Source organism: Elaeis guineensis, chromosome 11 (assembly GCF_000442705.2).
Source record: "Elaeis guineensis isolate ETL-2024a chromosome 11, EG11, whole genome shotgun sequence".
Classification (NCBI taxonomy): Eukaryota; Viridiplantae; Streptophyta; class Magnoliopsida; order Arecales; family Arecaceae; genus Elaeis; species Elaeis guineensis.
Window position 1 is genome coordinate 108,742,919 of NC_026003.2, and position 18,736 is coordinate 108,761,654.

An 18,736-nucleotide genomic window follows, 5' to 3' on the forward strand; every position below is an offset into this window, starting at 1 on the left:
GTCGGCTCGAGCATTCTCTGTCCTTGGAATGTAAAAGATTTTAAAATATTTTAAGACTGAGGTAAGATCTTTCATTTTCTAAAGGTACTTCATTATAATGGGATCTCAGGCTTCAAACTCACCCTTAATCTATCCAGCAATTAATTGTGAGTCGGTGAAGACCTTCAAGCTGTCGATGTCAAGCTCCTTGATAATTTTTAAGCTAGTTAAAAGTACTTCATATTTGACTTGATTATTCGAAGCTTTGAAATTAAATCGAAGGATGTATTCGATAATAACCCCTTCAGAATTTGTAAGGATGAGACCAGCTCTACTACTTTGTGCATTAGATGCTCCATCAATATGTAGAATCATACTGATATTGAGTCGGATTCAGGAGTCGTAGCTTATTTTATTTTGTCATCAGCTTCATCTTTAGATTTATTATCAGATATTATACATTCAGCGATGAAGTCGGCCAAACTTGCACCTTTATTGACGGACGTGGGTGGTATTGTATATCAAATTCATCAAGCTTTATTGTCCACTTTGCCATTCATCCTGATGTATCATGTCGGTGCAAGATTACCTTCAACGACTAGTCTGTCAAGATAACGATCAGGTGTGCTTGAAAGTACGGACAAAGTCGTTGCGATAATAGAATTAGAGCGTAGATCATTTTTTTCACTCTTGAATATCTCACTTCAGCATTATGGAGCACTTTATTGGTGTAGTAGATCAGTCGTTGAATTTGATTTTTATCTTCTTGGACAAGTACCCAACTGACCGCTTTTATTGAAGTTGCCGAGTAGAGATACAGAGTTTCTCCCACCTTCAGTTTTATCAGTAGTGGCAGAGATGCAAAGTATTTTTTCAAATTTTTAAAGGACTGCCGTTATTCATCTGACCATGAAAAATTCTTTATCTATTGTAGGGTCTTGAAAAAAGATAAGCATCTTTCAATCGATCTCGAAATAAATCGACTAAGTACGATGATCCTTCCATTGAGTTACTCTATCTCTTTCTTTGAACTCAGGTGCTTCATGTTGATGATAGCCTTTATCTTTTCAAGATTGGCCTCGATTCCTCATTGTGATATAAGAAATCTAAAAAAATTTTCAGAAGTCACTCCAAACGTACACTTAGTCGGATTCAACTTCATCTGATGTCGTCGAAATGTGCTAAAAGCTTCCTCCAGATTTCAAACATGATCTGAGACTTGAGGGCTTTTCACTGGCATATCATCTACATAAACTTTTATGTTTCTCCCAATCTGTGCTTTGAAGATCTTATTAACAAGCCGTTGATAAATGGCTTCAATATTTTTAAAACTGAAAGGCATTACTTTATAGCAATATATGCCTTTGTCGGTTATAAAGGCTGTGTACTCCTCATCTTCGGATGCCATCCGAATCTGATTATATCTGGTGAAGACATCCATGAAGCTTAAGAGTCGATGATCCGAAGTCGCATCAACTAGTCGATCTATTTTCGACAAAGAAAAATTGTCCTTCGGATAAGCTTCATTCAGATTTGTATAATCGATGCAGATTCTCCATTTTTCATTGGCTTTTCTCACTATCACTATATTGGTGAGCCAATCGGGATAAGTAGCTTCCTTGATGAAGTCAATTGCGAGGAGCTTGTCGACTTCTTCATCGATGACCTTCTGCCTTTCAGCAGTAAAATATTTTTTCTTCTATTTCACCGGCTTGACCTTCGGGTCAATATTGAGTGGATGAGTTATTACTTTCGAAGAAATTTCTAGCATGTCTGTTGCCGACCAAACAAAAATATTGATATTTGCCCTCAGTAGATTTATTAATTGCTGCCGCTCCGGATCAGATAGCTGTGATCTAATTTGGACCGTCTTCTCAGGATCTTCTTCTTTTAATAAGATAAAAATCAGCTGTTCGACTGGTTCACCCCTCTGTTTATTTTCTCTTTGGTATAATTTATCGACAGACAAAGAGCCTTCAGGTTGATTATTTTATGTGAAAACTAGAAAGCATCATCGGATAAGTTGTTGATCTCTACGCATCTCTCTGACTCTATTTTTTAACAAAAATCAAACCAATAGATGGTATGTTGAGACCACTGCTCTCAAAGCACTCAGACCAGATCATCTGAGAATGACATTACAAGTCGAGGGAACTCAGACAACCATGAATGTCACAAGAATAGTATTCTGTCGTGGTTCAGTTCCTGCAGTTAATGGGAGAGTGCTTTCTCCCTCCACAGTGACTGCATCTCCTGTAAAACCGACTAATGATGTCGAGACTCTTCTAAATCGATCAGTTGGTAGTCACATTCGTGAAAAAATTGAGTAAAATTAAACATCCATCGAGCTTCCATTATTTATAATTTTTTTTTTACATCATAATTAGCTATCATTGTCAAGACAACGACAGCATCATCACAGAGAGTTAAAATTTTTCGAACATCTTTTTTCGAAAAAATTATTACATTATCAAGTCGTTATTTCTTCACCGACTCTTCTTCAAAAGTTGCCCCCCAGTTTGATCATTCGGAGATTATGTTGATTACTCCTACAGTCAGTCGATTATTGATAGTCTCTTCAGTTTGTGCCTGAGGTTGTCGGTCAGCAGGAGGTTGAGTCGGTTGATCTCTTCGAAACTTTTCATGATAGCCTCATCAGATTAGGGCTTCTATCTCGTCCCTAAGCTGGGTGCACTGTTCGGTATCGTGATCATGATCATGATGAAATTGACAGTACTTCTTCTTATCTCAGCTTCTTGACGGTGCGTTCATTGGTAGGGGGTATCGTAAGTATTCTGCTCCTTCGATCTCCATCAGGATCCGTGCACGAGGAGCAGATAGAGGAGTGTAGAAGTCATACCTGCCATAGTTCGACTTCGGACTCCATCTTCGAGGTGAAGCTCTTTTGTTGAGAGTTGGCCTACTTGATTTGGCTGGAGCTTCACTTTTCTTTTATTTCTTCTTCTGACCTTTTTCATCTATTTGGCATCGGTCAGAATGTACTTGTATACGCGCTCCAGAAGTTTAGCATAGGTCTGAAGGAGAGTTTTATCGAGAGAGTAAGTAAATCTGGATCCCCTCAAACCCCTTTTCATGGTCGATATAACCATGTCTTCATTGAAATCCCTGACCTCAAGCGTGGCTGTATTGAAACGAACCACAAAGTCTCTTAGTGTCTCTGTCTCACCTTGTTTGATTGAGAAGAGACTGTCGGATGTCCATGGCGGTCTTCAGCTTGTGCTGAAATAAGCCATGAAAGAATGTTCAAGCTGCTCAAAAGAGTTAATGCTCTCCGACTGAAACCCGAAATATCAGGCTCGAGCAGCCTTCCAAAGAGTTATCGGGAAGGCAATGCATAAGAGGGCATCAGTTGCCCCCTGGATCATCATGAAAGCTTTATAGCTCTCCAGATGGTCAATCGGGTCGGTAGAGCCATTGTATGACTCCATCTGCGGCATCTTGAACCGAGAAAAAATCGGTTCATCCAAGATGCGTCAGGAAAGAGACTGGGCAGTGTGAAAATCATAGTCATTGGAAGACTTTCGACTTTCCAGTTGAAATCAGACGAGCTGACGATCAATTTCTTGAAACTTGAGTTCATAGTCATTAAGTCGTCGTTGCTGAAAAACTCTAAGGGTGAAACCCCCTGAAGAATTCGAAGAAGGAGAAGCAGAAGGCATCCACAGCCATTTCTCCTTCTTGATACTGTGTGCATGAGAAGGAGAGGGAGAACGCCGTGAAGGATGGGTGGCACGATGAGAGTGCCAAGAATATGGTTGTCTATCTTGGTGGAAGTGTCGAGACAGTCGCTCCAGAGATGAGGAGGGTGAATTCCGCGGAGGATGGCGGCCGTGCCTAGACGGCATTGACTGGGCCACTGATTGCTTCACTGGCGGCTGCTACTGTTGGGTTTGCTGCTGTTGGAGGCTTTGAACCGTCTCCATCAAAACTTTCATTTGCTATATGAGTGCAGCAATCATGCGTCCATGGTGACCACAAGACGCGAGGAACTGGGTTTTGCCATTGGAGGTGGGGAACAAATATCTTTTCGATGGGAAGACTGCCTCGCCGATCCAGTCGAATGCTGAGCTCTAGTTCTCGGCATGGTTGGCTGTAGTTTTCCTTCTATCTGGCGCGCTAATCTGTTGCAGCCAACTCCCTGTTGTTTATTGCCAGTGAAGAGCACCTGCAAGACAAAGTTCTCACAGACTGGAGTTGTGTCCGATGGGGACCCTCCGATGCTTAAGTCAGAGAGGGGTTTGTGAATAGCTAATGAGAATGTTGAGAGTGGCAGAGTGTTGGCCCAAAATTTTTTTACCAGTACTGCTTGTTTACCTTTCCTTTTATAGATGATTTTGATGTAACCGTTGAGCACGTGGTCCCATTTTTTATGGTGCTAGATTATCGGACCATAATTATGAGTTAGTGGGCTATTTATTCCCATTAATGGCCGTAACATGTAGTCGATAATTGTTCATAATGGTTAGGATATGTTGAGTAGATTGGCCGACTATATGTCGGTAATACTGATCGTCGGTAGAGGTAAGTCGGTAAAAGATCTGAATTACCATCGGCTGGTAACTCTGATATGCCGATGGTCTTCAGTCGGAAGTCATTTGTTGTTGGTCAATAATAACCAACTGTCAGTCGATCAACCGATTATGAGTCGGAGTAATATGTTCATTCAATCGATATAGAGTCGGAGTCGGAGGTCGTTTGATTTATCTCAACGTGCCTTATCTTCCAACCAACCTATTTTTTGATACACGTTCCAGATTCTGATTACTAAATTTAAAAGCAAGATGTGACATAAAAAAAAAGGAAAAAAAAAAAAAAGCTTGGTTGACCTGTTAAATGTAATACTCTCTCCTCCGTGCACTCGTCAAGTCGTCATCTAGCCATGTTGTATTTAAATCACCCATGGTCCATATCTGAGGTTGCGAGAAATTCCATATCTTTTGGCAAGTTTTTTAATCAGCTAATATTAAGCCCAAACATTTTTAATCTGCTCAAAATCACTTGCTGCAAGGTTCCAGCTACATCAAATAATTGCGAGAAGTTTCGCTGCCAAGTTTCACATGTCGCAATGCATGAGTTTCCAGTTGCCACGTTTGTGGGCTATGTTATGCCCATTAGAAAATTTCCATCTTCATGAAATCTTTGTAATGAGAATCCTCCAGGAGCACACAAATAGTGATAAAAAAACGAATTCGAGTAAGTTGGATCCAGATTTGTCGACCTTGTCTGACATTGACCGGTCTCACAACAGTAGGACCTACGGTGGGGGCCTGTAGGTAGAACTAGGAGGTTTGGATCTAGAACAATATATAAGGATCCAACCTTCTAGATCTATTGGATCCTCTCTTAGTTTCCTCCCTCCGATCAGTAAATATGCACATCCTTCAGTACGTTTTATTTGAGCTTGGGCCTCAAAAAAACAAAATAAAATTCATGTGAGGAACAACTACTCAAGAAAAAGAACATTAGGTGATGAACTTCATGTAAAATTCATTTCTTATTTTAATTTTTTTCTTCCTCAAGAACCAGGATAGATTGAAATCTGACCTAATAATGGAGTAAATGTTGTTCGAACATGTATTTCTTGCATCAATTTCACTAACTCGACTAGTTCATACCTCATCAATTTACACAAGGCAATGATTGTTACGGTCATGAATATGCAAATCAATTGATTTTTGAGCTAAAAAAAAGGAAAGAAAAATCCAGGCTCCTAAAGATAAATGCAAGAGAATCTATATTACATATATGTCAATCATCCTCCCAACCAATTACTATTAATCAAACAGAAGGAAAAATAAACAAAATGGACCAGGTCCAACCCGATGGCCCAAAAATCCGAGTCATGCATCACGGGCCGATTTGGCCCATTTTGTGAGTCCAAGACGTTTAAATCCAAGAAACACCACAGGCTTCCTTCCATCCTGGGTTCCCTCTCCACCCCTTTTCTTGAAATGATCTCGGTCGGCGGCGGCGGACCACCGTCACCGTTTCCTTCCTTCCTCCTCCTCCTCCTCTTTCATGTCGCCGTTGGCTCGTCCTTTCGCTGTCTGTACCCATCACCTCGCCTTCCCTCAGCCGATCTCCGCCGCCGGCGACTGGTCTGCTTCCTCCGCGACGGCGTTACCGCTTTCCTCTCTTACCCCCGTGTCTTCCAACCGGCTACTCTGTATTACCCCATTTATGCTCCGTTGACGGTGGCTTGCCGGCGATGATGGCTTGAAACATTTGCCAGGTCTTGGGAGTGAAGGGGAAATAGGTTCTGGCCCTTGGAGTGGACTCTTTCGTGGAGAAGAAAGGGGAAGAGAGAAGGGTTTTGGCAGTAGTTCGTGTTGGATGGATCGCTCTTCGAGCTACTGTCCTCGTTGTTTTATGAAGGTATCTCTCTTCCACTTTTGTTGAGAAATAATGCGTTGCTTGCTTTGGGTAAAACCCTATATTGTATTTATTTGATGATTGTTATTAAAGGTTTTGGATTACTATTATGAAGGGACCTTTTTTCCTGCAAAATCTCCAAAAAGGATTGTTTTGTAGATCAATGAATAGCCTAGTCGTACAAGTACCACACATATGGCAAATTCTTGCCCCAGCTCTTCAGTGAGCAAAATCCCTGAAGCATTTGAATAATGGTCCTATTCACACTTTGTTTTGCCCTTTTGTTTGTTGATAAAACCCAGCACATCTTGGTATCTTTTTGTCTAGCATACTCCAAAATGCATATCAAAGTCTACTCAATTAATGATATATTTTGCACAATCCAAGCTGTATGAAGAAGAAGTCTGCTTCTCTAATGGCATCCGAAGTTTTACAGGTAATCAGGATTGCCATCTTACATTCTCCACCATGACCACAAAGATTTCATCATAAACTTTCTAACTAGCTGGTAAATGACCAAAAAAACCCACGGAGGTGCTTTCTGGTGGACGAGAAGAAATTGAGAATCGCATATATAGCCTAAATCTTGCAATTATTCAGCTTATCAATGTTGCACTGAACACAATTGTATACATTAGAGTTTGCATCATTTTGCATGTTTGTCAATGACATCATTTGCAACTTTGATGCATTTTATGTACACCAAAATGACCTACAGATAAAGTTGCATGAGTTTGCCTGATAGGACTCAGATGGCAATATTTGGATTACCCATTTTTCCATCCCTAAGTTGTAAATCACAATCCAAATGGTATCTATCAACGTTATCCTCTTCCATGAATTGGTTATTTGTTTGCTTGAGATCACCATCTTCAAGATACTGCATCTGAAAAAACATCATGTCAAAATTTCTTTGAAGCACATAATAGCAATGCTTGTGTTTACATAGGGCCTAGATAGCAAATCAGCTATCTACCTAGTTTGCATCGGTGGTTGTATAGGTGCTTGGTGATTGTAAGCAACCTTCACTAAGGCCATCATAAATACAAAGATGCAATTCAATGCCCATTGAGATGATATGTTTATTGTACTTGATTATGTTTGGTCTTCTTCATGTATTTGATTAGTATATTTGATCATTGAAAGAATCCCATTCACTTGAAATGATGCATTTGTTGCAACTTAGATTCAGTTTCCAAGTACTTAATGGCCCATGATTAGTTTGGGAGATGATTTAGAGCCTCCTATCAATTTGAATCAAAGGGGAAGGGAGATTGTAGGAAGGTGTGGTGGTGGTGGGAAATTATAGGAAATAGGGTTTCAAGCATGATACGCCATACCATTCCGAATTGGGTATTACGAGGCATATTGTACCATATCGGTTCAGTACCAATACATGGTATGGGGTATGTATTGACACTCGGAGTGTCAAATTAGCCTCCATATGGGATGTATCGACATAGTAATAGGGTGGCACCAGTATGGGGCCTAGTACCAAGATGGTGTACCTTGGTTTCAAATTTTTTTTAGCATTACAGTGATGTCTGGTGGTGAAAGCAGGGGTGGGGCTTTGTTGGAGGGGGAGGGTGGAAGAGGAATATGTTGAAGTAATGGAACAAACAAGGTAATAAGTTTGGCTTTGATACCATATTTAATGCAGACGAGCCACATAAGTTTGCATGAGAGTGTGGAATTTGTGGAAGAAAATCTAAAGATAGGTTAATTGATGGCCCCTTGCCAACTCCTTGAGAGTCTTTGGCCTTGCACCTCTAACCTCTTTTGAAAATACTTGAAGTTTCCGACCTTGCACCAGTTGCCTCTTATGGGATGATAGTTTTAGATCACAACATGCAAGGAATTACTCCAAGCAAGAAATTGAAGAAACACTTCAAAATTTTATTTATAATTAGTTAATGTCAAAAGAGTACCACTAGAACCTTTTTATAGGTGAGATCTCCTTAAGCCAATACATTTTCTAGTTCCTGTGGGGTACAAATGTTTAAAGATAATAGGAGATAAATATTAAACAAATAGTAAAAATAGCTTAACTCATCTAATGTTAGTTTCTACAAGAAAGAAATACAGATGTTTGGAAAAAAATAAATGAAAAATTGTCTAATAAACTATAGGCAATGGAATAGCATTTTTTTTATTTTTCTAGAAGTTCATCAGCATTGGCATGTGTTTGATATATCATTAATAACTTCCTCTCTCTCTTTTTTTTTTTTTTGTGTAATTCAAGATGTATTGGAAAGCTAACTCATCGGCGGATGTTATGGGGCTGACTTACATGAAAATTAATAATTTTGCCGATGTTAGTGAAGCTACCTTTTGGACCGATTTGATTGAATTATCTTTTCTAATGAGGTTGGAGGTGAACTTTAAAATACAAACTTTAAGCTTCAGCAATCCTTGTTTATATGGGTTGCTCTGTTAAGATCTCTTAATAGGATTCTGAATGTCTAACTTAGATGACCAGCAGATATGGGGACCCTTAGCTGCATCAAAGGAACAAGTAGTACCATAGAAGATATGCACTGTGTCTTCAAGTGATCTTTTCTGCAAGATAGCATTGTCTTGCCATGATTCATAGTTGATGAGTGTAATCCTTTCCAAGTAATTGTCCACCTTCAATTTTATCCCTTCATGTAATCATTACTATGACCAATAAGACTAAATCAGCTATATGGGTTGGCTTTATTAATTCACATTTGCCAATAATTCGTATCAAAAGTTGCTTTTTTGATATTATTCTAAGCTTTTTGAAATTTTCTTGTGCAACTTCCATGCACGTTAACAAAAGTCTCTCCTTCCACTTTCTAAACCCTTTTGAAAAGATGGTCTTGTTTCCTTACAGGAGGCTTATTATAATTTTTCTGTATATTGCTCCTTATTTCTCAAAAATGTGCATGATTTCTAAATCTTTTTGAAAAGATGGTACATTTTTGCCGCTCCATGATGTTAAGCAGCCAAAATGCACCCACCTTTGCCTCCTCAATCCTCGCTCTCCCCAGCTTGGTGAAAGCGATGGCTTACACTGATCTTGGTCTTCATGGGAGGCTTCTTATGAGCAGCTTTCTTGCTCTTCTCAACTGTTCTTATGTATAGTGTTGGTGGTTGCGAACTAGAGGATCCAGTCTACCTCTAGACCATAGCCATGAAAATGTTCAACTTGTAGGTCATAGACCTTTGAAAATTTTGAGTCACTCATGGTTGCAAACTGTCTAAGAGCCAATCCTTTTGAATCTTCTTGGTAAAATGTTTTGGCTAATGTTATGAACTTTATGTAGAACCTGATCCGTCACGCTTCTTCTTAGTTGTTTAGTTGTGTGCTGAGAATTCCTCATTGCGGGTGATAAATTGGGATTTGGGCCTATATTTCTTGCTACATCTTATTCAAACCAGTGGATCAAACACCTGCCTCAATCTTGATACATTAGGTCCACCAAAGCATTGTATTCATAATGAGATTGTCAACTTTTCGGGTTTTTGCTATATAAGAGTTCATTAATTGTAGGACTCAATATTTGGGTGTTCCATGATTGTGAGAGCTTGAAAGGCCACTGCCTTCTCCACTAGAGTGATTGTGTTCTTGTATGATTCCGTAGCCGGTGACCTTGGCCCTTAGTTCTGCTAATTTGGTCTTGTGGTATGTCATCCTGTCTCCATGTTTCATGAACTTGGCCTTGAGCTTGCTAGATGGGTGTTAAAGGTGACAAATACATCATCGATGTTGTTTTTGAGTCGCCAAGCGAAGTCCTTCAATCTACAAAGGTGACATTTGAGCACGGTATTTTGATTTTATATTGGCAAGGCCAAGGTATGGGTTGGAGGCCTAGTTGGTCCTCCATATCAGTCTAGTCCTCCCATCCTCCCTTGACAAATCCTCATCATTTTAGAGTAGCCGGGGTTTGATAGGAGTGCTGAAATTGTGGGCCTGGTGATGTTTGATGATGGTGGTGATTGTCTATTGGTGGTGGTGTGGCTTGGATGGATGGTGGTCATGACGGAGGTGCAGTACTGGATGGGGTGGTAGGCAGCAAGATATTTGGTTGCTGCAAAGTTTAGCATCCACACCATTTTGGATTGTGGTGGCTTCGGTAGCGAAGGATAATAGATGTGCAGTAGACTCAGGTGCACTTTCCAGGGGAAACGTCCAAGTTATTTTTCTTATATTTCCAACCATAAATTTTAAAGAAGGATATCCAACCTAATCCACTTATGATAGTGATGACTTACAGCAGGGGTTTACAATTTCAGCAAGAATTTTTTTTACTAGGGACATTTTATGATTAGCAAAACATGGAGAGCTTATCATGGTTAGTATAATAAATGCGAAAACACTTATATTAGCTATCTAAAGGTGGAAAATTTGTTGCAGAAACATGTGAAACCATCTTATATTGTTTGATTCTTCAGACATATGTTCATTTTGCATGGTTATGTTCACCAAATTCACTCCAATGAATTCTGCCTCCATATTGGCCGTTCTCAGGACTTCACCAGGGAAAGTTCTAATGTTTCTGGGATTGAGGCTGCTCCATCTCAGTTTGAAGTTCCAAAGACTGATAATGGTCTGAAAATGAGCAACAATGAAGGTGCCAAAGGCACGACGTGTAAGAGTTAGTGAGCTTGGGGTGGACAATGATAAGGTCGATGATTTTTGAAAGTTTTGATGCAGATTCCAGGACACACATGGCCCAGGTACTGCTTGAACTTAAGATAACACCATTATGTGTAACCTCTTTTCTTGATATCAGCATGTATGATGCATGCCTATTCATTATCTCCAGGCCTTACATAAGGCTTCAAAGGGAGGTTTTGACTAGGAAGAAGACCTTCAGACTCTATCATATTAGAGTCTGTAGATTGAGACAGAAGTTGCATTGTGTCCGATAAGTATGAATATGCACACGTGAAGCTTAAGATGGAAAATGGAACATGCACACGTGAAGGTTAAGATGGAAGATGAAGTGCTACCAAAAAGGTTAAAATTTTGATATTAACTGATGGTTTATTGGAATTCCATGTTCCATCCCTGACAAACTTTTGCATTGTGCTCGATGAAGTATAAACTTGCACTCATGAAGCTTGAGATGGAAAATGAAGTGCTACCAAAAATGTTAAAATTTTGATATTAACTGATGGTTTATTGGAATTCCATGTCCTATCCCTGACAAAAGTTTGCATTGTGTTCGATGAAGTATGAACTTGCACCCAAGAAGCTTGAGATGGAAAATAAAGTGGTACCAAAAAGGTTAAAATTTTGATATTAACTGATGGTTTATTGGAATTCCATGTTCCATCCCTGACAAAAGTTTGCATTGTGCTCGATGAAGTATGAACTTGCACTCATGAAGCTTGAGATGGAAAATGAAGTGCTCCCAAAAAGGTTAAAATTTTGATATTAACTGATGGTTTATTGGAATTCCATGTCCCGTTCCTGACAAAAGTTTGCATTTTGTTTGATGAAGTGCGAACTCACACCCATGAAGCTGGAGATGGAAAATGAGGTGCTACCGGTTGAAATTTTGATATTAACAGATGATTTATTGGAATTCCATGTTCCACCCCTGACAAAATTTTGCTTCTTATTGCAGCAAATTCTCATGATTCATCAGATGTGGAATGGAAGCCTTCACAGTTGACCAAACTGAGAAGTTTGAATTTGATGAACTACCTTGACGGGAATGATGACCAAACGGTGCAGCAATAACTTCAACCCAAGGGGGCTGATGGAGGCAAAAATAGTAGTATGAAACCTCATGACGTTAAAATAAACCGGGCAGATGAAACCGGTGCCTCTGTTTTGGCTAGGTTCCGAGTTCTAACAGATTGCTCTGGTAATTTAAAATGGCATTTTAAAGTTTTGAATTCCATGAATATTGGAGGTTGCATGGGAACAAAAGAAGCTCTACATTCAGCCCTTGCTGCTGGACTGAATTGCCTGCCGGCAAAGCTTACTGATTTGGGGTTTAGTCAGCAGAATCAACAATCATGTACTCATGATGAACCTAGCAGTTAACTTGAAATCCTGTGAAGTAAACACAAACCAGACAGATGTGGCTGATTCCTCTGTTATGGCTTGACTGAGTTAAAGGACAAGTAGATGCTCCAAACTACCAGTGCAGCAGAGTATCCAGAAAAGCTGGACTCTGGATGCTGGAGGCTGCTTGAAAACAAAAGAGATGGTGTGCAGAATTTATATACAATGCAATTACAGCTGGTGTCAAGTACCTGCCAGCAAAGATTTCTGATTTCGCTTTTATTCAGCAGAATCAAGAGGCATGTACTCCAGATGAACCTAGCAGTTGTAAGCCTCGTGATGTAAAGACAAACAGGGCAGATGAGGTTGATTCCTCCTCTGTCATGGCCTGACTTGGAATTCTAAAAGGATGGATTGATATTTTAAACTCTACCAACTTGGGGGAGCATCCCGTGCTTCTCGACTCTGTAGATGTTGAAGGTTGCTTGGGAAGAAAGGATGCCTTGTGCAGCTTTCCTTTTTTAAGTTGTGAAAATACTGCTATGCAGAAGTCAGAGAACTACACGCTGACAAGGGTTGCTGGCTTGAGCTTCCTGCAGAAGAACAGCGTATCTGAAGATGAACCCAGCAAACATATCAAAGCTTGCTGACTCCAGCTTCATGCAGAAGAACAGCATATCTGAAAATGAAACCAGCAAAAGAAGTCAGTACCATCAAAAACAAAAAAAGTTCAGTACAGGAGCAGTTCCAACATCCAGCTTCTTGATACAAATGCCAATGATGAAATTGAACTGTATCCAAACAACAATTCAGAGTCCAGAGTCTCAGAATCTCCTGTAAAAGGCAAAAGATAAGCTTTAGCCAGCAATATTTTCTATCATTTGTTTCAAGAAATTAAACTATGAAGCAAGCGAAACCAAATCCAAGAATCACAAAGCTGACCAACTTGATTCTTGTTAAAAATTTTGTATAAAGATTTCAAACTTTTCAATTATTATTATTGACCTGATTGAATCGAGTTGGATTTGGGTGATAGGTTGTGGGTGGAACCAGATTTCAAAATTTTCAATTATTTCTTTCCTTATTGAGTGGCTTTATTGGGTCCTTAATAGCTCGATAATTCTGCTTTTTATTGGATGCCATGGATTAACAGCAGAGAAAAGCAGGAATTGCTTGATGGTGGGTTGAAAGAAGAAAGGGTAACCGCTCTAATGTCATGTAGAGAATACAAGGAAGAGAGAATTTGAAAAGGCCACCGATGTGATATTTGGTGTATCATCAATACCTCTAAATTACTATATGGTTAAGGTAAATAATAATAAATTATTACTATATTTGTAGAATCTTTTCATGAATATTATGGACTTCAAACTCCTTCCATCAATATCATGATTTCAAATTTAATCAAGCTTGCCATGAGCTTTCATTATTGATGTGATCATAATTCTCGCTAGTCTTACCATTTTTGAATTCTTTATCACACTCTCCTTAATTTGGGGAGACATATGTTAACTGGCAACGATTAGCCGAGGAAACAACCAAAAGTCTGAAACTGTATGTAATGTTTATTGGTTAGTTTTCACAATAAGGTTAATGCTCATTATTAGACGTCTAGGAACAAAATGACAAATTCTTGAATTGTTGGGCTCTCAACTGTTAAAAGACGGGAGACTGCGAGAAGGCGAGGGAAGCCGAAAGGTTTGGTCCCATCAAACAGCAAAACCTGTGACATCACTAGTGGGCTGCTGTACCGAAGCTGCCATGGGTTCTGTCCACAGTGAGAAGGCCCATGAAGAAGGTTAAAAGAAACAAAGCTCTGGAAATTATTTCACATTAAACATTCCACCGCCAAATCTCGCCCGCCAACTAAAGACGATTACTGGACCGGATACGTCGGCCAACCCCGTACCTTTGAAAAGTCCTCGGCCTCTCTCCCTTCTCATATATGTATATATATTCTTCTTCTCTACTGTTCCTGTAATTGTCTCGTTCCGTACGCGTACACAGCAAACATCCCTTTAAGATGACAACGTGCCTCTCCCTGATTGTCAAACATGCGTGGCTCAATGGCCAACTCTCGGCACCCCACCCCGGCCCATCAAAAGAGGGGCAAAATAAAAGAGATTAGTATCTATTTATCTATATATCTATCTATCTATCTACCTATTTATATATAATAATAGCCAGCCAGCACACAGCACGCGTCGTTTTAAAATTGAAGGAAGAGGTATTTAAGCCGTAGTTTAAAAGGTGGGTTGGCGTTAATAAATAGAGCGCGTTGGCAGAGCGGCATGGGGACAGCTGCGGCTGTTGATCTGCAGTACATTTTTAGCGCATTGCAACCAGCAGCAGCAAACAAAGACAGTTTGTCTCTGCCTTCTTCGCGTTCCACACTACTACCTACCAACAGCTTGCTTATATGCTTCAAAGTAACTCTGGGTCTCCCCCAGCAGTAAATATGTTCATTGCCATTCTCCCTCTCTCTCTCTCTCTCTCTCTATCACTCTCTATGGAGAGTTTCTTTCTTACTCTCTCTCTCTCTCTCTCAAGCTAGTCGTGAGGACAGAAAGCGACCCAACAGCGAAGCCTCAACGGTTTTCGCAGGGGAAGGTGGGGGTGGGGAGAGCTGACCGGGCTGCCCGGATATTGGAAACGGGCAGGAATTATTTGGGACTTCGCGCCCGCCAGCAGTGGAAACCCCCACACCCCATACCCCTCGAAGGGGACCTAATTGTTGGGGTGTTGGATTACATACATGGAAGGATTTACTTAAAGGTTGTGGTGTATTATGATAGGTGGCATCTAGTAGTAGCTGGCTATTTGTAGCAATGTGAGTGGAGGGATTGGGTGGAGGGACAAACAAGCAGCTGGTTGTAACTGTTTGTTTGCAAGGGCTTTGCCTTCTTTCTAGCTACACTTTTTATGTGTGTGGGTTGTGCGTTTGTTATCATCTAAACATGGCCAGTATGGACTAAAACGGTAAGCTTGAAAAAATGGGATTTCAGGCCTCTGTCTTTATAGAAGGGGAATAAAAGGAGAGAGGGAAGTTGTCAGAATTGATAGAAGGGGGGGCAAGTGGAAAAGTGGAGTGGGGAGAGAAAACGGCCGAGAGGAGAATTATGGGAGGAAGAGGATGGAGTCTTTGGATTTTTTTTCCTCTTTTTTTGAAGGGATGTGGTCCAAGGCCTAGTAGTGTCTTATATTTAATGAATGTGAAAGCTCACCATGATGCCCCATACACTCATGCTAATATACAAGACAAAGCCCTCTCATCTGAATAAATGATGACAGAGGGTTAATTTGCAGAGAGAGAGAGGAAAGAAGGAGTGAGAGGGAGGTAGTAGGAGGCGGAGGAGGAGAGGTCCCCATTGAGCTAGCTTCTATTTTTTAGGCCATTGCCCAACTGGTTCATAGATGTCCACTTTTGAAGACCGCTCCCTCTCTTCCTATCTCTCTACATAGATGTCCAAGAGAGTGATGGGTTGGTTCCACGCCCTCCCATAGGAGAGGCTGGGGACATTCCAAGTGGCACCAACCCACTTCGCAATCCTGGTCGATAGAGATACCCAGGGAAATGGCATCTTGCAAGGGGCTCCCAATACCGGCCAGGAATAACATGACCCCTTGCACCACCTGCATGGCTCCGAAGTCCATATCTCCTCCGGCCATTGGTGGAGATCTACCAAACCACCCGCTTGGCTCGCAATTGGTACCACCTTCTAACAATGGCATCCCAGCAAATTCCATCCGGGCCCTGCAACGCGGAAACTGGACCTGTTCCCTGTGCAAGGTTCGCACCTTATCTGCCCATGGTCGCTGGCTGGTCCCCCACCTGGAATCACTCTCAACTTTGCACCACTCGGTGTTTAGCCGGGTCCCACAAGATCATCACTATTCACTAACCAGTGGTAATGGGGTGTAAAACTTTCTTAGCAAAAAAAAAAATTGGGTGTGAAACTAATGAATGGTGCCTCTACGATAGCATGTGCCATTGTACCATATCTCCAACTCCGCTGTCATCTTCCAAGAAGGTCCCCCACCATGAGGGGAGGCACGCATCACGGTGCCGCCCTCTAGAGTGGTCTCATGGGATGGCTAAGATTCTCTCAGGGCCTGTCGCAATCTATGGCAGTGGTGCAGCTCCTTGACCTCCCCATTTGCTGTGTAGAGCTTAGGAGATATGGACACTGCTGTCTTCTACGAGTGCAAAGGAAATTGGAAAGGCCCAAGGATTGCGGGTGGTAGGCAAGGAGTCTTTTCTGGGTTTTGGGGGGGGGGGTGGTTAGTTGTTAAAGAGGAGACGCACATCGGTTAACGTCCCTTTTGGGCTACATGGAAATGGAAAGCCCTTATTCTATTCTCTGCTGGCAAAAGAGCCCTTCGGTTGCAGTTTTATGATAAAAGTCTGCTGCCTTCATTTAAGATCACTTCCTTTTTACTGTTTGCCGAATTGGTGCAATCCATCTTTAGCTTTCTATCCAACTGTATGCGCATAAATGCTCAAGCATCATGATGGTATGTGCCGTTGGCCTACTCGTCCATCTTTGTCAAGCTCGGCATGCCATCCTGTTTTAACTTATCTAGGCAGTAGACCTGTGGCTATGGTTGCTGAGGTAGTACATCAATTAATACCACATATTAGAATATGAAATGAAGTAACTGGTAGAGTGTTTATCGCCCTACCCCCTGAAGATCTCGATGCTACCATCCTATGCTAATTAAAATCAGTAATGAACTATATATAAAGTACGCAAGTGATAGATGAAATAAATACATTAGTAAATATTCATAATCCTGCTCAGTTATTTTCGATACGTTTTGTGCCAAGTATTCACATCATAAAAGTTAACCTACTTCAAAAATGTTCGAGACAATGCCGTATGACATATAACCTAGAGTTATCTCAACTGATACGAATCCTTATAACCCTGTATATAGATGCAAAAATCCAGTTTCCAAGAATGCTACAAGGTAAAGTAAATATCCAATTCCTTGAATATGATTGATTTATTTCCTATTCTAAGGAGTGATGTCCTATTCAAAGAGACCAATTATATGTTTGACATATGTTGTAGATATAACTAGTTATAAGAGATATAAAATGATTAGACATTTTTTGCCTCCGAGAACTTAGTGGTTTATCACCTTCCAGCAAAAAAATTTATTGGATAACATAGTGGTTTATCAACATTCAAAAAATTAGACAATCTCAAATAAGGAAGTGAATTTTATTGAGATTGTCTAATTTTTTGACCACTAGATGCATATGCTAAGAGTCTCTAAATCATATAATTTTTGGTACGAGATAATTTTGAGACAGTAGATCTTATCCAACATCTTAGATCATCATGTAGGACTTTTATTGTTCAATAGAAACCTAATTGGATTAAGTGGAGATCCACTCGAATGTAGCCAAATCTAGCTCTCTCTCTCTCTTTCTCTCTCTCTCTCTCTCTATATATATATATATATATATAGGTAGACTAGGCTCCGATCGATCGGATTTCAGTTTATATTCGGTTGACTCTCCAGCCATTGGATCGGAGCGCATCTCCAAGACTCTCCTAAAAAGCAAACGGAGGACTTCTCTCACCCGTTAGCTGATCTGACATGTTAAAAAAAAAAAGATGACAAAGATAGAAAAAAAGCGCATGTTTACTGTGATGCGACGCCACCCCACACGCATCCCCCCACCTAGTTTATGTTTATTATTTAAAATTTATATTTATCCTTCAATAGTTTGTGTTTATTTTGTAGGACTTTATTTATCATGGGTGGATCCTACGATCAATCAATTTTTGAATCTGAATTTGTGTTTATCCTGAAAAGTTTCTATTTATCAAATGAGTTTGCATTTATTATTCGTAGTTTTTTTTATCTGCGCAGAGTTTGTGTTTATTATTCATATTTTTATTTATTATTTAAAGTTTATGTTTATCCTCCGATAGTTTATATTTATTTTCATAGGACTTAGTATTTATCCTCCTTCTTTCTAGTTTATCGTTAAAAAATCACTTAACTTTTGAACGATGAGTTTTTGTTTATTCTGAAAATTTTTGTTTATCGGCATGAAATTTGTATTTATTATTTATAGTTTCTACATTACAAGAAAAGTGAGTTTTTACGATGAATTTATTTGCGACAAAAATATTTTCATCATCAATAAATTATTTATGATAAAAATTAATTTTCATCACTAATAATAAAATATTTATGAAAAAAATTATTTTTCATCGCAAATAGCTCCATATTTGTGATGAAAAAAATAATTTCATTATAAATACCTATTATTTATGATGAAAATAATCATCATAAAATATTTTCATCATAAATAATTTTAGTATTTGCGATGAAAACTAATTTTTTGTCACAAATACA

The 18,736-nt window shown here is 39.9% G+C and overlaps 1 pseudogene; it reads left to right on the forward strand.

Annotated features, from left to right (window-relative positions):
• Positions 1-5,822: 5,822 nt before the first annotated feature.
• LOC105054378 (uncharacterized) lies at positions 5,823-13,442 on the forward strand (annotated as a pseudogene).
• The last annotated feature ends 5,294 nt before the right edge of the window (positions 13,443-18,736 follow it).